We start from the raw sequence: 17,653 nt of genomic DNA, 5'->3' as shown, positions 1-17,653 counted from the left end.
GTGGGTGTTTTTTTAAACTCTCCTGGGGAAGCTGATATGCAGCCGGGCTCAGAGCCGCCCCTCTGTCCCTAGGATATCTGATCCAAAGCTTCAGGATCTTGGTGGGATTCAAAACTAATGTGACAAATGTCTCTCTCTCTCCCTCTTTCTCTTTAACATCATTTTAGCTCTGGTTCATTTAAAATGTGTAATAGCTCTTCCCCACCCCACCAGGGACTGGCACAGGTGAGGGTTTCTTTCCTGCTTTTCCTTGTTCTCTCTGGTTTTCAAGGTCTCAGTCATACCCTGAATAAGCAATCTAGAGTTCTTCTGTCCCGACTTTACTCATTAATCATTTCCTTTTACACTTCTGGTCTCTTTCCAGCTTTCCAGAGTCTTTCTGGAATCCAGGAACCTGAAAATAGCATCCCAGATGTGTCTACCTCCGTTTTCCTCCCTCCCTTCTCCATGATCGTCTTCAGAGACAGCCCAAAATAGCACTGGCCTTTTCTTGCTGGGACTTCAACATTCTCAGGCAGTTTTGCATTCTGAGAATGAAAAAAAAAAAAAAAAAAAAAGTCAGGAATAGCTAAATTAGATCTCCAACAATTCAGATCACTGATTGATTTTGTACAAAGCCATAAGCTATATTTTTAAAAATGAGAGATTCTATTGGAAATGTGGCTGAGCTCAGAATGCAGTAAGTTTCAGCCTGCTTCTGCCCTCCACGCTGGGTCAATGGCTGTGAGAAGCATTACAGGGCTGATTTGTGTGCTTGGGCATGCTGCTGATGATACCCTATCCTGTTATGTTTATTTTAAAAGCATTTTAAAATGCTTTTCAGATAAATACTATTAAAGAGTCAAAGAATGATTAAAAACATCCAAAGAATGATGAATTTAACCCAACTGAATTAATTCTATAAAATAAATTAAAAAAAAATTAATATGTTAAAAACAGTTCTAGCCAATTATCTTTCCATATAATTTGGAAAACACATGTATTTCACAACTATGGGACCAATGCGGCTTTGAGAATATAGCTGTTAGAGTGACCTCTATATTTATTTCTATCTGCTTGATTTGGGGACTAAAGTTTTGATAAGCCCTTAGTAAAGACACATCTTAAAGAACAAACAAAAACTGTTGTTTTCTACTTGTTAGTATATATCTAGATGTTCTAGAGTGCTGAATTGTATTTCAGGAATCACTTTGGATTTTTTTGCCCCGTGGCCCAAGCTTCTCCTCACTTTGGGTTTGGGGCTGAAAGATCTCTGCAGTCTATAATCTATTTTTCCACTTGATCAGTCTACTATTTGATCTTTAATAATTCACATCTGCATTGAGCCCTAAGACAGGAAGGCATGCCAAGTGGCCACAGTGAGAAAAACAATTTAAAGATGGGAAAGACTGTTCAAGGATTGCCTTGGGTTTTGAGTTCACCATGAAGAGAGGTGAAAGTGCCCATAGTCTTGGATTCACGCAACTTCTTCCAGCAATATCTTGGCCAGCCAAAGGACCCCAGATCAAGTGGGTGGTATAATTGTCCAGGAAGTGTACTTTTCAGGAAAGTGCCTTAAAGATAAAGTTTAAGAGCACTTCATGAGGGACGCCTGGGTGGCTCAGTGGGTTAAGCCTCTGCCTTCGGCTCAGGTCATGATCTCGGGTCCTGGGATCGAGTCCCGCATCGGGCTCTCTGCTAGGTAGGGAGCCTGCTTCCCCTTCTCTCTCTCTGCCTGCCTCTCTGCCTAATTGTGATTTCTGTCTGTCAAATAAATGGATGAAATCTAAAAAAAAAAAAAAAGTACTTTTTGAGACCCTACCTGCAATATTATCATTCAAGGGCATGCTTAAAAGTTAAATTTTATTAGAAAACTATGTAAATAAAAGTGGGATCATCAAATACTTTCAAGTACAAATTATCAAGATTTTAAAATTTTAAAAAATTGATGTAGGAATTCATAAATGAATCAGTAATATAAATTGTTTTTGGAAAACAGGTCTGATGTAAATGAATAAATACAATTTTTTAAAAATTCTAAGGACTATCAAATAGGCTGTGTAGAACTCATGAAAGCATTTCTAAAAGAGAGACATTCCAGAAAACACACAAACATACACACAGTTTAATATACTGTTAACTCATTTTTACGTAGTTGATCTTCCCTACGGATCAGCAAAGGCCAAGTTGAAAGCCTGAGCTGACTTCCTTCCTCACTGCCAGCCATATGGTGTCTACTTCCAGCTATCTTTTCCATTTCACCCAGCTGATAAGTGCTCTTAATTCAGCTTTAATGCCAGCCAAGACGAGTCTGCTGACGAAAAAACAAAAACAAAAACAAATCAGCAAACTTGACCCCTCCGTGTAACCCTGATTTCCCTAGACCAGGACAATTACAGGGAAAAGTTAAGGATTTCAGTAACAACCACAGTGGGATTAGCTCCAGTTCCACTGACATTTGTTGTTTTGAGTCTAGACCCCCGGCACATGCCCGGTACTAGTGTTATGTGGTGGCTGGTAGGCCAGTGTGGGACTGACCAGAGAGAGAAGTTCCTTGCACAGGTGTTGCTTCCAGTGTAAGCCCACTTCTCCTCACACTGCTCCCCTACCCATCAGCCCTGCTGCCTCTCCCTGCTGCTAACCCACCTTGGCTACAGCCAGGCCAGAACTATACTCCATTTATGCCACCGGAAGGCCAGGTGCTCTCAGCAAAGAAAAAAGAGATTTGATTGTCTCATGTTTAGATAGTGTTTTCGTTAAGGAGTGATAGTTCTTTGATGTCTTTCAGGAGTATTTTGTGTTTTCCTAGATCCCTTTAGCCTTGGAGTTTTATAACCTGCTAGTACATGGAAATACTTAGGGAGCTTTCTAAAATCTATTTAGACACAGGCCTAAAGTTTAATTTAATTGGTCTAGAGTGAGGCCCGAGCTAAGTGTCTTTGAAAAGCTCCCCAGGGATTTTAACACCCAGCTAGAGCTTAGCTTGGAAGGTACCCCCTTGAGCATTTCTGGGAGTTCGTGGAAGATGTTACCAGTGTGCTCAGGAGTAGCTGGTCAGCCAAACAGGGATCTCTGTCCTTTATTCCTTCCTTTTCTGGTTGTGCCCCCTTCTACTGTGTTCCTCCCTCTCTGCTTGGCATTGCAACATCCTTGCTATCTCCCATCAGAAATGTCTGTTTCTGCCTTGTCACCGATACCACTTCTACAAGCTCTTCTACTCACCCCTGGAACCACTCCAGAGCTGCCTAGGTGCCAACGTTAGGATTAGGGCCAGTAGACCTCAACACTAATAATAATAATAATAAAACACTTAATAATCCTATTCTTAGGCACCAGAACTGTTCTAGGCGCTTTACATACATTACACCATTTAACCCTCACAACAATCTCATGAAGTAGGCACTATTATTATCCCAATTTAAAAGGAGAATGAGGCAGATAGGTTAAGTAATATGGCTGGCAAAATCCTAAAGAGGAACCCCTAAAACTCCATCCCCTTGTTATCCAGTCAAGCACTAAACAAGCACTTGTGGTGATGGGGTTTTGTAGATGTACTCAAAGTTCCAAGTCAATTTCCCTTAAGGCTCAGAGATCAACCCATATAAATCTGACCCAGTCGAGTGAGTTCTTTAAAAGAAGAGGTTTTTTTTTTTTTTTTTTCCAGTTGCAAGCAGAAGGGGAATTCAGAGAGATATGAAGCATGAGAAGGACTCCACATGCTATTGCTGGCTTTGCATGTGGAGGAAGATTATGTGACAAAGAACGCAGATGGGCTAGGCTGACAGAGACAAAATGGAACCTCGGACATGGTCGTGAGAGACAGGGATGACCTTGGAAATGAATTCTTCCCAAGACCCTCCAGATTAGATAGAGCCCAGCCTCCCGGACAGCTTGACCTCAACGTTCTGAGACCCCAGAGAGCAGAGAACCCAGTCTCACCCTCCTGGACTTCTGACCTACAGAATCGTGAGCCAATAAATGGGTGTTGTGTCAAGGCTGTAAAGTAGGTTAATTTGTTACAAGCAGTAGAAAACTAGTACTGGTAAAATTGCCCAAGGCAAGCTAGACAGTAAGCAATAAAACCAAAATTCAACCCCAAGTAATATGGATCAACAGCTCTTTCAGATTACTTTAAATTCCCACACTCAATGGACCCAAGCTGCACTGAATGATACTGTGCTCACCCACTGATGACTTCCTCACAAGGGCTTCATAATGAGACCAGATGTGTTGATCTGATGGTGTCCTCCCTTCTGAAGAATTCTCCCAGCCAGCTGCTGAATCCATTAGGCAAAACCATTTGATAGGTTTGCATCATATTCCCCAGAATTAACTCTACTTGTGCTTAGGTTGAAATATGATACCTTATGTACACAGATTTATAGTTCTTTTTGTCAGGAATGTATAATAATGCCGAAGAAGTCCAGGGCTATTTATGACAGGACCCATTCTTTGCCCATACTTCGCCTGCATTCTGAAACTTGATGTGATATTCAGATACAGGACCTATTTCTTTGGATTCTTTCTTACTTCTGTGTGCACGAATCATTGGGATATTTATATTTCTTTTTTTTCTTGCTAGAACAGATACTGAATATTCACTGGTCAGTATGTATGTAACAGCTTTTCCTTCTACAGATCTAAAAGTTTTTATTTGCTGAATGACAGCCATGTACCAGAGAGGATGCTAACTGCTTGGTAAATAATGTCTCATTTAATTCTCCCAATAATTCTATGATGTAGGTATCATTATTTCATGTTATAGATAGGCAGTTGAGGTACAAGATTATGAAGAATGTAAGGCACACAGCTGACAAATGGGGCTCTCCAACTTCAAAGCCCCTCACTTAAAGTAAAAAAGCTGCTACTTATCTTCTAAGTAGGATTCTTATGAACCCTGGAAAGTTTAAACCCACCACATGCATAGGGCTTCAGTATGATTCAGCTGAATGACTCAAAGACCCTCAGGCAACTTCTCCATTAGCCTGCTGTACTATCACAATACCTACACATCTGTTCATGTCCTCAATATAAAAACCCCTCGCTTATGAATGCTGGCTTAGGGGAGGGGTCTCACTGATTTCAATCTAATTAGGTAAAAGTCCCAAGGTAAAAAACATCTTTGAGTGGATCCATTTTTATCCATACTTGGTTAGTTTATTAAGAACAAATAAATTACACCAATTCTGAGGTGTCTTCCATTTACTTGTTGTGGGTTCTGATAAATAAAATGCTTATCATACACATATGTAAGAGATTGTTGATATTACCACACAACAAACCCTTTTTGAGGGTTGAGAGAGAACATTTCTGGTTGTTGCCCTAAGTTAGTCACTAATGCTGACTGTTTCTTGATATCCATGAACCTGTCAATTAAGCAATCCTCAGATTAAAATCTAGTTTATTCTTTCATTCATGAGCAAAATTATCACATTTTTCTTTTCTAGCATCTCCTAAAGTAAAGTTTGTGAACTCTTAATACAGAAATGAAGGGTAAAGGAGTAGCTAGAAGAATGACATCATGGTGCGTTTGAATGTGGGGTGGGAATTCCCTGGGCTGGGAATGAAGAGACCAAATTACCCTTTAAATGTCACCTCCCAACTGTGCTTACGTGGCTCTCTGAGTCTCAGTTTTTATATATGCAATGAAGACAATGCCTAAATCACTATATAAATTTATTATTGTTATTGTTATTACTATTATCACAATTGAGAAATGGCAGCGGGACTCTGGAAGTCATAAATCCTCTGTAGAGGGTTTTTCTGATCTGGTCTCAATTTTCCAGGTAAGTCCCCCCCACCCCACCTTTTTATTTTTAAATATTTTATTTATTTATTTATCTGTCAGAGAGAGAGCACGCACAAGCAGGCAGAGTGGCAGGCAGAGGCAGAGAGAAAGAAGCAGGCTCCCTACTGAGCACGGAGGGAGCCCGATGTGGGACTCAATCCCAGGACGCTGGGATCATGACCTGAGCCAAAGGCAGTGGCTTAACTCACTGAGCCACCCAGGCATACCCAGGTAACTCTTCTTTTTACATTGTCAGTAGAGCCCTTGCCAAGCAATAGAACAGTAAGAAGATGATCCTATTATTGTGGAAGTAGTTGGTGGGGAGGGACCCAGCACTATAGCTGGCTGTGATTATCTGCCTACCAGGAGCCTTTGAGTTTGAGAAAGTTGCAAAGTACAAATGTGAGCTTCACAAAGACTGGAAGCATGTCTTGCTCAGGATCCGCCCCAGCACCCATCACACAAAAGTGCTCAATAAAGTGATTAATGAAGTAATAAATCAAGGAGTGGCTTTTTATCCTCGTATGGAGTCCAGAGTGGATGATCAGGCTAAGAAATAGAATCAGAAATATTTCCTCTTTTGGGGCACGTGGGTGGCTCAGTTGTTAAGTGTCTGCCTTTAGCTCAAGTCATGATCCCAGGGTCCTGGGATGGAGCCCCTCATCGGGTTCCTTGCTCAGTGGGAAGCCTGTTTCTCCCTCTCCCACTCCCCCTGCTTGTGTTTCCTCTCTTGATGTGTCTCTCCCTGTCAAATAAATAAATAAAATCTTAAAAAAAAAAAAAAAGAAAGAAATATTTCCTCTTTTATTTTCCTTACTTGATTGTTAATCAGAATTTTTGTCTACAGGAAACCAAACCTCAAGTGTAACCATCTTAAAGTGTGAAATGCATGTGTTAAATAATGTCAGATACTTCCCTTAACATGCAAGAATGTATAATTTACCAGTAAGTATTTTCATTCACTCATTTATTCACAGATTCTACCAGGACATGAGTAAGGCTGTTGATTTTCTCCTGAAGTCCCAGTACTCGGTAAACTTATCCATTTGATAAGTATTCACTGGGTTCCTGGCACCTTGGTAAGTCAAATATTTACTCTGGTGAAGCCACCAATGATCAAAACATTTTAGAACTTCCTTCCATTTGTTTCCAGGCCTGAAATATGTTAATCATATAACACCTCTCTGTCATGGAACCAGTGCACAAACACTGTCTAATTCAATCCTTGTAAGAACAAGGAGTCATCATGCTGTATATGCAGACAGCACACCTAATAGGACCTCAGGCCATCGCTCAAGGTTTCATTATTAACCATGCCTGACAAATGAAGACATGGAGACTTAAAAAACTAAATGACTTTCACAAGGTCAGCACCCTGGGTGTAAGACCCCTGACTCAACTTCTTTTTTTTTTTTTTAATTTACTTGACAGACAGAGATCACAAGCAGGCAGAGAGGCAGGCAGAGAGAGGAAGAAGCAGGCTCCCTGCTTAGCAGAGAGACCTATACGGTACTCGATCCCGGGACTCTGAGATCATGACCTGAGCTGAAGGCAGAGGTTTTAACCCACTGAGCCACCCAGGCGCCCCCCGACTCAACTTCTGACCCTCAATTCAGTTGTTTAGATTCGATGTACCAGTATCTTCAACAGTGACACATCATTACCTTTGGAGACATCTCGGCATTTTGAAAACATTCACAATTCATTGAGAGCTAGGTTTTATAAATAAGGTGTGGAACCAAACTGGATAATAACATGGAGTTTGTAGTGATTGCTTTGTTTTTTAAGATTGAGGCTTCAGGGATGCCTGGGTGGCTCAGTGGGTTAAGCCACTGCCTTTGGCTCAGGTCAGGATCCCAGGGTCCTGGGAGTCCTGCATCGGGCTCCTTTCTCAGCGGGGAGGCTGCCTCTCTCTCTCCGCCTCTGCCTGCCTCTCTGCCTGCTTGTGTGCTTTTTCTCTCTCTTTCTGACAAATAAATAAATAAAATCTTAAAAAAAAAAAAAAAGATTGAGGCTTTGACTATCAGAGAATAAGCCAGATTTTCTTGGTTGGCTTATGAAGTGGCCCTGTAGACAATTCTGGAAAAGCAGCTCTAAATTTTTGTGAGCAGTGTCAGGTTGTCTAAGAGAAGTCCGTGTGTTTTTCTACAGAATTGTTTTGGAAGGAGTGGAATATTTTTGCAGGGTAAAGGGGGGAATCACAGTTCCAGGGATCTTGGTTCTTTATCTTTCCCTGAGCATGCACAGCACTAACTATAATTGTTATTCACTTTTAAACCAGACAATAGAGCATGGGACCTAAGGTTTAATGACTTCGCAAAGAGTAATATATATAAACAAGCAAACATAGCTCATAATCAAACAAATCGAGGCATGGTCAAGAACAGGGAATAAGGCTGGCATCATATACCAAGAAAACTGCCCAGCCCTTCCTTTCCTCAGGGCTGTACCAGGGGCACAGGAATGAGACAGCTTAGACTAGCTATAGGTAATTCTGAGCAGAAGCTTGTCTTTCTTCTTTGAAGACCTGAAAGGAAATGGCATCAGCAAGTTAGGCAGAAACCTTTGGTTGTATTTTCTAGATAAGGATTGCAGCCCTCTGGCCTATCTGTGATAAGGCCAAGGAAAGAATGTTACATAAACAAAAGCCAGGAGGGATTTGGGCTTAGACATCTTTGTGCGGCGGGCTGATCAAGCTGAACCATTTCACCCTCAGGGGTAAACACAATATGCAGAGTATGGTTACAGAGCATAGGAAAGCTCAAATTCATAGCCTTTTATTTCTCAATTTTAACTCTGAAGTCCATGCCTAAAATTTGACATAGTCTCAAGTTTTCTACATCCCATAGCTATCAAATAATAGCAAGTAATCTCCGGTCCTTTTGCAGTAGAAAGGAAATAGTTTACGAAAATATTGAAAGTAATCTTTGACTTTGAACATGCTAGTATTCATTTGTTTTTTTCTCAGGTCCTGCATCAGGAAACTCCAAAGGTGAACTTTCACATTGCAATGAGGTTGTTGGAGGTCACATGGAGAGCCAGCTGAGTGCCAAAGAAATCAGCAGGCCAGATTTATCATCCATGACCTAAGAAATGCAGCTAAGGAAACAAGCATTTCTAAATATTGAGACTGATATTGAAGGAAATGGATGGATAAAACAAACCTTGGTAAACATACGGTAATGGTTATCATCTGGCAGAACAAAATTTGTAAAGCCATGACCATTGGAACAAAGCAGTTATTCAATGTTAGGTGAGAGATAGATAACCAAACCTCAAAGCATACTTAATTAAGAGCATTACCTCATTCAGAACCACTCATAGAGCTTCCCCACCCACACCTGCCATACTCAATACAACTCCCTAGAAGACAGGACCACTAGGAAAATGATACCTGCTTCCCTACCACAACCTCTGGCTCTGTCACCAAGCTCAAACATTTACCATCTCCCAAGAGGAAATTAATCCGCTTTTCACTTATTCCTGGTTTTGCCAGTTATTACTCATGAAAAACCTCCTTTGTTAAACCAACCCACCATCTCCAAATGGCTTGAACCTTAAACCCTATTACTTCCTGTCTCCCAAGCACTTTGGCTATGCTTTTCAGAACATAATAAATATATATTTCCACTTTCAACTTCCTCAATCTCCCTGCCTTACCTGAAGCCTGACTGTCTTCTACACTTTCCACAACACTCTCAAGGGGAGACCTTCCTTTTTTTTTACCTTTCATATAACATAGGAGTGAAAAGTGGGAGCAGTGACTTCTCTTCCCATAACCCTTTTAAATCTTGCTCCTTACCCCCATACCAGCCCCCACTCCCACTCCTGGTTTTAAAAAGAAAAGTAAACGGTCAACTAATTTACTACAAAGGAGCCAAGAATATACAAAGTGTGCTGGGAAAACTGTATAGTCACGTGCTGTGAAAGTGAATCCCTACCTTACACCATATACAAAAGTCAATTCAAATTGGACTAAAGACTTGAACCTAAGACCTGAAACCACAAAACTTTTAGAAGAAAACAAAGGCAGTAAACAACTTGACATAAGTCTTAGTAATGATTTTTTGGATTTGACACCAAAAGCACAATGAGCAGATGGCATTCAATCAAACTAAAAAGCTTCTGCATGACAAAGGAAACTATCAACAAAATGAAAAGGGAGAGAAATATTTGCAAATCGTATATCTGATAAGGGGTTAATATCCAAAATACTTTTTTTAAAACCCATACAACTCAATAGAAAGACAAAAACAAACAATCCCATTAAAAGATGGGCAGAGGAACTGAATAGACATTTTTTCAAAAATGATATCCAAACGGCCGACAGGTATACAAAAAGGTACTAACATCACTAATTGGTACTACCATCACTAATTGTCAGGGAAATGCAAATCAAAACCGTAAAGTGATATCATCTTATACCTATTAGAATGGCTATTATCAGAAAGACAAGAGATAATATGTGCTGGTCAGGATGTGCAGAAAAAGGGACCCTTGTGTTCTGTTGGCGGGAATGAAAATTGGTGCAGCCACTATGAAAAACAGTGTGGAGGTTCCTCAAAAAAAAGTTAAAAATACAACTACCATAGGATCCAGTAATACCACTTCTGAGTATATATCCAAAGGAAACAAACAAACAAAAATATCTAAACCCTTTTGTTCACTGAAGCATTACATCCACTGATGGATGAATGCATAAAGAAAATGAATAGACAGAATAAAATACTGGAAATACTGTCATTTTTTTACAATGGATTGACCGGGCACTCTGCTAAATGAGATGTCAGAGAAAGACAAATACTGTATGATCTCTCTTATATGTGGATATAAAAAAACCAAACTCGTAAATATAGAAGGATTGGTGGTTGCCAGAGGTAGGGGGTGGGCCATAGGGGAAATGGGTGAAGATGGTCAAAAGGTAAAAACTTCCAACTATAAAATAAATCCTGGGGATATAATGTATAGCATGGTGACTATAGTTAACCATAGTGCAGTGTATATTTAAAGTTGCAAAGAGAGTCGACCTTAAAGGTTCACATCATGAGAAAAAAAAGAACGGCTTGTAACTCTATGAGGTGATCGCCATCCACCAAAGTTATAGTGGTGACCATTGTGCAATTTGTACATATATCAAATCATTATGTTGTGCACCTTGGGCTAATACACTGTTGTGTGTTAGTTATATCTCAATAAAACTGGAAGAAAAACCACACGTGTTGAGGCTTCTACCACTGAGCTAAACCACCTTTCTCCTCATTGCAATAATCTGCTGACTCCCCAGTCATATCTACTTCATTTATTGCAGACACTGTATCTTTCTCTCTCATCCTAGGAGACTTTAACTTTGATGTGGATATTTACATTCATTCCTGCCACAGCCATTTCCTCCCATGGTTGCACTAAGGACCTTGTCCTCCAGATGAAACAGTACAACCTCCAAAACCACTCACTGAAAATCACCTTTCTCTTAACCTTCTAGCTAGCTTGCTCATTCAGCCATTCCTGGCTGCAATTCTTCCTTCACCTTACTGGGTTCACTGATGCCTGGATCACCCCCGCTTTCCAAGGAAGCTTCTTTTTTCATCTACTCATTAATCCCCTTTGGTTTTCAATCAGTTATTTAGCTGGCTCCGATTCCACAATATGCCTGCTTAATCATGCTCTTGCAAATAGTCTCCTATCTTCTACTGCATCTACCTAGGAAAGAATCTCATTTCGAGTCCTCTTCTCATATCACTCTTCCCAGTCTCTACCATCCATTCTTGTGCCACTTCTATGCTGACAACACCCACATTTGCATCTCCACCCCCACACTCTCTTCTGCACTCTGAACACACATAATTTAACTGCCTACTTGACACACCTCATTGGATATCTTTTTTTCTTTTTTTAATAGAGATTTTATTTATTTATTTGTCAGAGAGAGAGCACAACCACGGGGAGAGGCAGGCAGAGGGAGAAGCAGGCTCCTTGCCAAACAAGGAGCCAGATGTGGGACTCAATCCCAGGACCCTGGGATCATGACCTGAGCCAAAGGCAGATACTTAACCAACAGAGACAGGCAGGCATCCCTCTCATTGGATATCTCATAAGAATCTCAAAAGAATTATTGCCAAAATTGATCAGTCTCTCAATCCTACTAGGTTTAGTAATTCAGTGATCTCAGTAAATGGCACCTCATTTTGCATTCAGTCTTGACAGGCAGGTAACCAACAAAGTCCTGCCAGTTCTCTCTCTCTAATTTTTCTCACCTGTCTTCATCTTTCTTCCTCTGCCTTTGTCCATCTGGTTTAAGTCTATATTCAAGACTAGAGCAATAGCTTCCTCACTGCTCTGACGTAGCCCCTTTCTATCCTACTTCCAAGTTCATGCTCCAAACAATAGCCAGAGTAACCTCTTTAAAAAATGCTGATCATATCAGCCCTCCTTAGAACTCTTCAATGACTCTCCCTTGTTCTTAGCATATAGTTATAAGCCCCTAACATGACCCTTCATAGCAGTCATCATCTGAACCGGCTCTGTCTCCAGGCTTGTCTGGCACCACTCACTCAGACATGCTGGCCTCCTGTCTGTTTCTCACATGCACAGAGCACCATTCTCTTTCATGTTACACTGTGGTTTCCTCTTACTGCTGCTCTTTGCTTGGTTAATGCCTACTTCTCCTTATTTCTTATTTTTATTTTTTATTGTTTGCCGACTTCTCTTTAAAGTGTCAGCCTAAATATTCCTTAGGGAAATATTCTCTGACCTACAGAACTGTTTTACTTTGTTAGAATTATATCGAAATAAAATACTATAAAATCATCAATAAATGTAACTAAATAAAAATACATATTTTGTAATTATGTCTTCAGTGTGTATTCCTTGTGCTAGACAACATTCAAAGATTGCCTTGGTCTTATTTGCCACTCTGTCCCTAGTAGAACGACCAACCATCCAGGTTTGCTCAGAACTGAGGAAGCTTCTAAGATATGAGAATTTTCGTTTTAAAACCAAGAAAATCCTAGGCAAACTGAGAGGGTTGGTTACTTCAGTAATCTCTAGTGCCTAGAACAATTCAGCACATGCTTATGAAATGAACATGGTCCTTGCTAATGAAATCTTTGAAGTCTTTCCTATCATTTCCATGTTATCTCTATTTTTCAACCCAATTCCCTTGTTAGGTTTTCTCTCCTCTGGGTTCCCACAATATTTTGCAAGGAACTCTATGTTAACACTTACGGTTGCATTTTCCTTGTAATTGTATATTTCTATATTTATCCTCCCCACTGGACCTTGAACTCTTTGCAGATAAAGACTGTGAGTTTCTAATCTGTCTTTTTCGCAGTACCTATTACAGTGTCTGGCACATGATAGATACTGACAAATACACAGGGAAGGAAGGGAGAGAGGAAGGGAGAAAGGAGAGAATATAAAATTAAAGAAAGGGAGGAGGAAGGAGGTTGGAAGGAGGAGAGAAAGAAAGGAAACAAGGCAGATGGTGATTCCTCCAGACATTTGATACAAATGTCTGAAGCCACGTGTCACTACTTGACATGCTCATTATGCCAGGTGGTATAATCCCCTAGCAAGAAGTGGCCAACAATGGAACGAATGAAAGGAGCAGAAGTATGAGATAAAAACCTTCCCAATTCACCCCAAATTACTACCTGATGTGCTTCTACATATTTCCAGACCTGTATCGAAGCATTCTCCTCAGTTCCTCCATGCTTAATCCTAACAGAGACAATTATAATGATAGGGGCTTGGAAATAGGCATTCCTTAAATGCTAGATCAGAGCATGTGGCCTTGATGCAACAGCTCCCAGAACCCTACCTGTCCCAGTGCCCTCGATGAAATAGTCATCTTGGGTGCTAGTATCAGTTTGCCTGTTTACTGGCTGTGGAACCTAAATCTGGATTACCTTGCTGGGACAAAATTAGTTTCTCTATAAAATGAGGATGTTGGACTGGGCACTCTTTTTTTTTTTTTAAGATTTTATTTATTAATTTGAGAGACAGAGAGCACACAAGTGGGGAGATGGGCAGAGGGAGAAGTAGGCTCCCTGCTGAGCCAGGAGCTCCTGGATGAGGAGCTTGATCCCAAGGACCCTGAGATCATGACCTCAGCTGAAGGCAGACACTTAACCAACTGAGCCACCCAGGCGCCCTGGATTATGCACTCTGATCAAACTCTGAAAGTCCTATGATTTTGTGGAACTGTTTTGCCTTTGTATAATTTCCTGTATCTGCCTACGTGCTTTCTCACACACAATTTGATATGAGCCTTATGAGGCTTCCCAGGTATACTATTTAGAATACTCTAGAGTGGTGAAAGGAATAAAAAGAAAAGGAATGATTCTGGGCTGTGTAAGGCTAGCAAGTATCTAAATAGGGACTGCTGATGAATTTTTAAGGATTCCTCTTTTGAGTAAGAATCATACAAATCATCCAGCAGACTGTATTGGGTTGGAAAGGTATAAAACGCTTATTTATTGATGGAAGCCCAGATGCCCTTTTGTAGTCCCAGGTGCCTGTCTTTGCAGTAGGATCATGAACGCCCTGTGGTCTCTTTGGCTGCCTCGCTATTACAGGTGCCGTTAATTAACTCTTCAATTTCTTTGAAGAAAAAATATGATTTTTTTAAAATACTGGCAAAAGAAATTACAAAAAGGATAGAATCAGTGAACTTTTGGGAAAAATACAGTAAAGAGAATGAAGAGTATGAGTATTTTGTTCCCATTGTAACCCCCAGAAAGTACATATGCCATTTTTCAGAAGTTAGACCTGTCAGGAGCAGTCTTGATACTGATAAAGCAATGGTTTCAGACTCTATTTGCCAGGAATGGGCAAAAATGAGACAACCACACATGCACTTGTGTGCATGCACACATAAGCATGTACGTGCATACACACACACACATGCGCGTGCATGCACTCTTGACCGTCTCCCAGTGACCATAACATGAATTCACTTTTACAAACCTTGCTCATAAACCTTTATTTGCTTAATATTTGTGTACTTTGCTGACTTCACACCTTCCTTAGATCTAAATAAACATGTTTGAAGGCGAGGACAGATGATAGTGCCATTTCTATTTCTTCTTTCTGTATCTTCCTATAAATGTTGCTCCCAAGTAAGTGATCTATAAATCTCCCAAGTAAGTGATCTATAAATGTTGCTCCCAAATAAGTGATGAGATTAATATGTTTCATGAAAAATATTAAAACCTATATAATCATATGTCCAGAAAGCCCAAACTAGATACCGGACATGTTCCCCTTTTCTCTCTCCATGGGATTTAATGAAACAGGGAGGAAGCACAGAAAATGCATTGATGGTATTGAACTCGAGCCGCAGCTTATACCTTTAGCATCAGCCGCTTCCCTCAGCAGAGGGCCTATGGTAATTGCTGGATTACATAGAATTTTAAAGGAGTCTGATAACCAAGTAAATATAGTATGGCGTTTCCTATTGCTTGAGCGATAGACAAGATTGGTTAGTGGTCTGAAAGAGAATGATAGGAGATGCAGGAAATTAATTAGGAGGCTGATGTAGAATAGCAAAAATGGCAAGAGCTTGAACTAAAGCTGCAGGGAAGATGGAATGAAGGTCATGGATGCAAATGATAACTAAGGCTCTGGGACTTAGTGGCTGATTGGATGTGACGGTTGGTGGATGGGAAGGCATCGAGGTGATGCCCAGATTTCCAGATTGGGACACTGTGGGGCTGGTGAGGGCATACCTAAGATGGGTGCTCAGGACAAGGACAGGGTTGAGGGCTCAAGATGATGAGTTAAAATTCTACCAGGTTAGGTTTAGGGTCCCTGAGGAACTTAGGAGAGATGTCCCATTGGGGGTTGGAGTTATGATGCTAGACTTCAGGGCAGAGGTCTGGGCTAAAGATGTGTATTTCCATGTCACCAACATAGCGATGGTGGTTGAATGTTAGAGAATAAGAGGACCAAAGATGATCAATGTCATAGTAATACATTCCGTGTCATTTTTCAATCTAATAATTGGACTGACTGTGGTAAGCTTCCTCCAAATACCAGAATCACTTCACATCTTGGGACATTCAGACTCACTGTGTTGCTACCACGTTGTTTACAAATAGAGCCAGTGCTTACAAATACGTACAAGCTCTATGAATTCCTGCTTTTATAAAACTGTTTTATCAACAGAAAAAAAAATATTTAATTTGTCTATAGAGATTTCTGTAAATTATCAACATGGTGTCATGGGGAAACCACTGGTTTAGGAATAAGAACATCCAGGCTTTGTTTTCATTTTTTGCCACCAACTTATATGTGATCATGGGAAAATCCCTTCCTGTGCCTACCCTTAGTCTCTGCATCTATAAAATGATGGGGTAGAACCCCTCCAGTTGTTATATCTTCTATTGTCCAAAACTTTAAAAAAAAAAAGTACATGTCTCACTAGAGGTTTCAACTGGTAGTTTATAATCTTTTAAAAATGTCCAATATGCAAAACTCTTCCTAACAAGAAAGTCTGGTGTAGTAAAGAAGGATTTCTTCTCTGTGCCTAGTAATTTTCTCAGTAGAGAATGTAATTATTATGTGGGTTCTAAAAATGAAGATAGCCTGGAATCTGCATTATACCTCAGATAAATAGTGATCCCAAAATAACATGTTTGTATAACCAAGGGAAAGAGAAGGGACTGAGAATGGAAAAGAACTAACTTCTGCAAAGGTGCTGCTTGGAAAATATTTGGGAGAGAACTTCTGACTCATACACAATTCATTCACTGATCCTTGTTTATTTGTTTGTTTGCTGGCTTGGGGAAAAAAATAAACCAAGGAAGAATTTTGCACATCTAATTATAGAGCCAAAGGCATGCCACTGTGTTTCTTTAAATATCTTCCATTAATTTCCTGTCTCTACATTGAAAAGGGACACTAAGATACGATTTATTGTTAATTGTTCATTTCTACTTAGAGATTAAATATACAAGTCTTGCTGAAAGTGTTTGGTGCATATCTAAGAAATGTTTGTCTTTTAAGTTTAATCATAGTATAACCTTATGATATGTAAAAATGATTAGTTAATTTAAAATAGACATACTTTGCTCAAGAAAGCTCAACTACTGGGGCGCTTAGGTGGCTCAGTCATTGGGCGTCTGCCTTTGGCTCAGGTCATGATCCCAGGGTCCTGGGATGGAGTCTCACATCAGACTCCCTGCTGGGTGGAGAGCCTGCTTCTCCCTCTCCCACTCCCCTTTTGTGTTCCCTCTCTCACTGTGTCTCTCTCTGTCAAATAAATAAATTAAATCTTAAAAAAAAAAAAAAAAGCTCAACTGCTAGTAGTTGAAAAAAAATTTTTTTTAAAGATTTTTTATTTATTTATTTGACAGAGATCACAAGTAGGCAGAGAGGCAGGCAGAGAGAGAGAGGAGGATGCAGTCTCCCCGCTGAGCAGAGAGCCAGATGCAGGGCTCGATCCCAGGACCCTGAGACCATGACCTGAGCTAAAGGCAGAGGCTTAACCCACTGAGCCACCCAGGCGCCCCTGAAATTTTTTTTTTTTATTTATGTTCAATATATTTGAAAAATTGTAAATGAGTATGGTTAAATTGATGTCAGCAGTATTTTAAGTAGTCATTTTTTTTAAATACCAAACTGGACATTTTCTTCTATTTTAAAAGAAAGAGCTTTTGTTCGACCTAAGGGAAAATGTCACTGAAGTCCTTAGTGAGATTTAATTCAATTTCACCTAATTTCCGCAGTGATTTTGTAACAATCTGGAAGCTGGTATATTCCAATATATTTAAAAAAAAAAATAAACATTTGTGTGTGATTAACCCAATTAAATTAGTAACTACTAATCCGTTTCTTGGACATAGTGAAGTGGCCCAAGTAATGGACTGGGGAGAGAACACAAAT

The sequence above is a fragment of the Lontra canadensis genome, unplaced genomic scaffold (assembly GCF_010015895.1).
Source record: "Lontra canadensis isolate GAN:19392208 unplaced genomic scaffold, GSC_riverotter_1.0 scaffold37, whole genome shotgun sequence".
NCBI lineage: Eukaryota > Metazoa > Chordata > Mammalia > Carnivora > Mustelidae > Lontra > Lontra canadensis.
The sequence above is the reverse complement of the archived record's forward strand: the minus strand, read 5'-3'. Positions refer to the sequence as shown.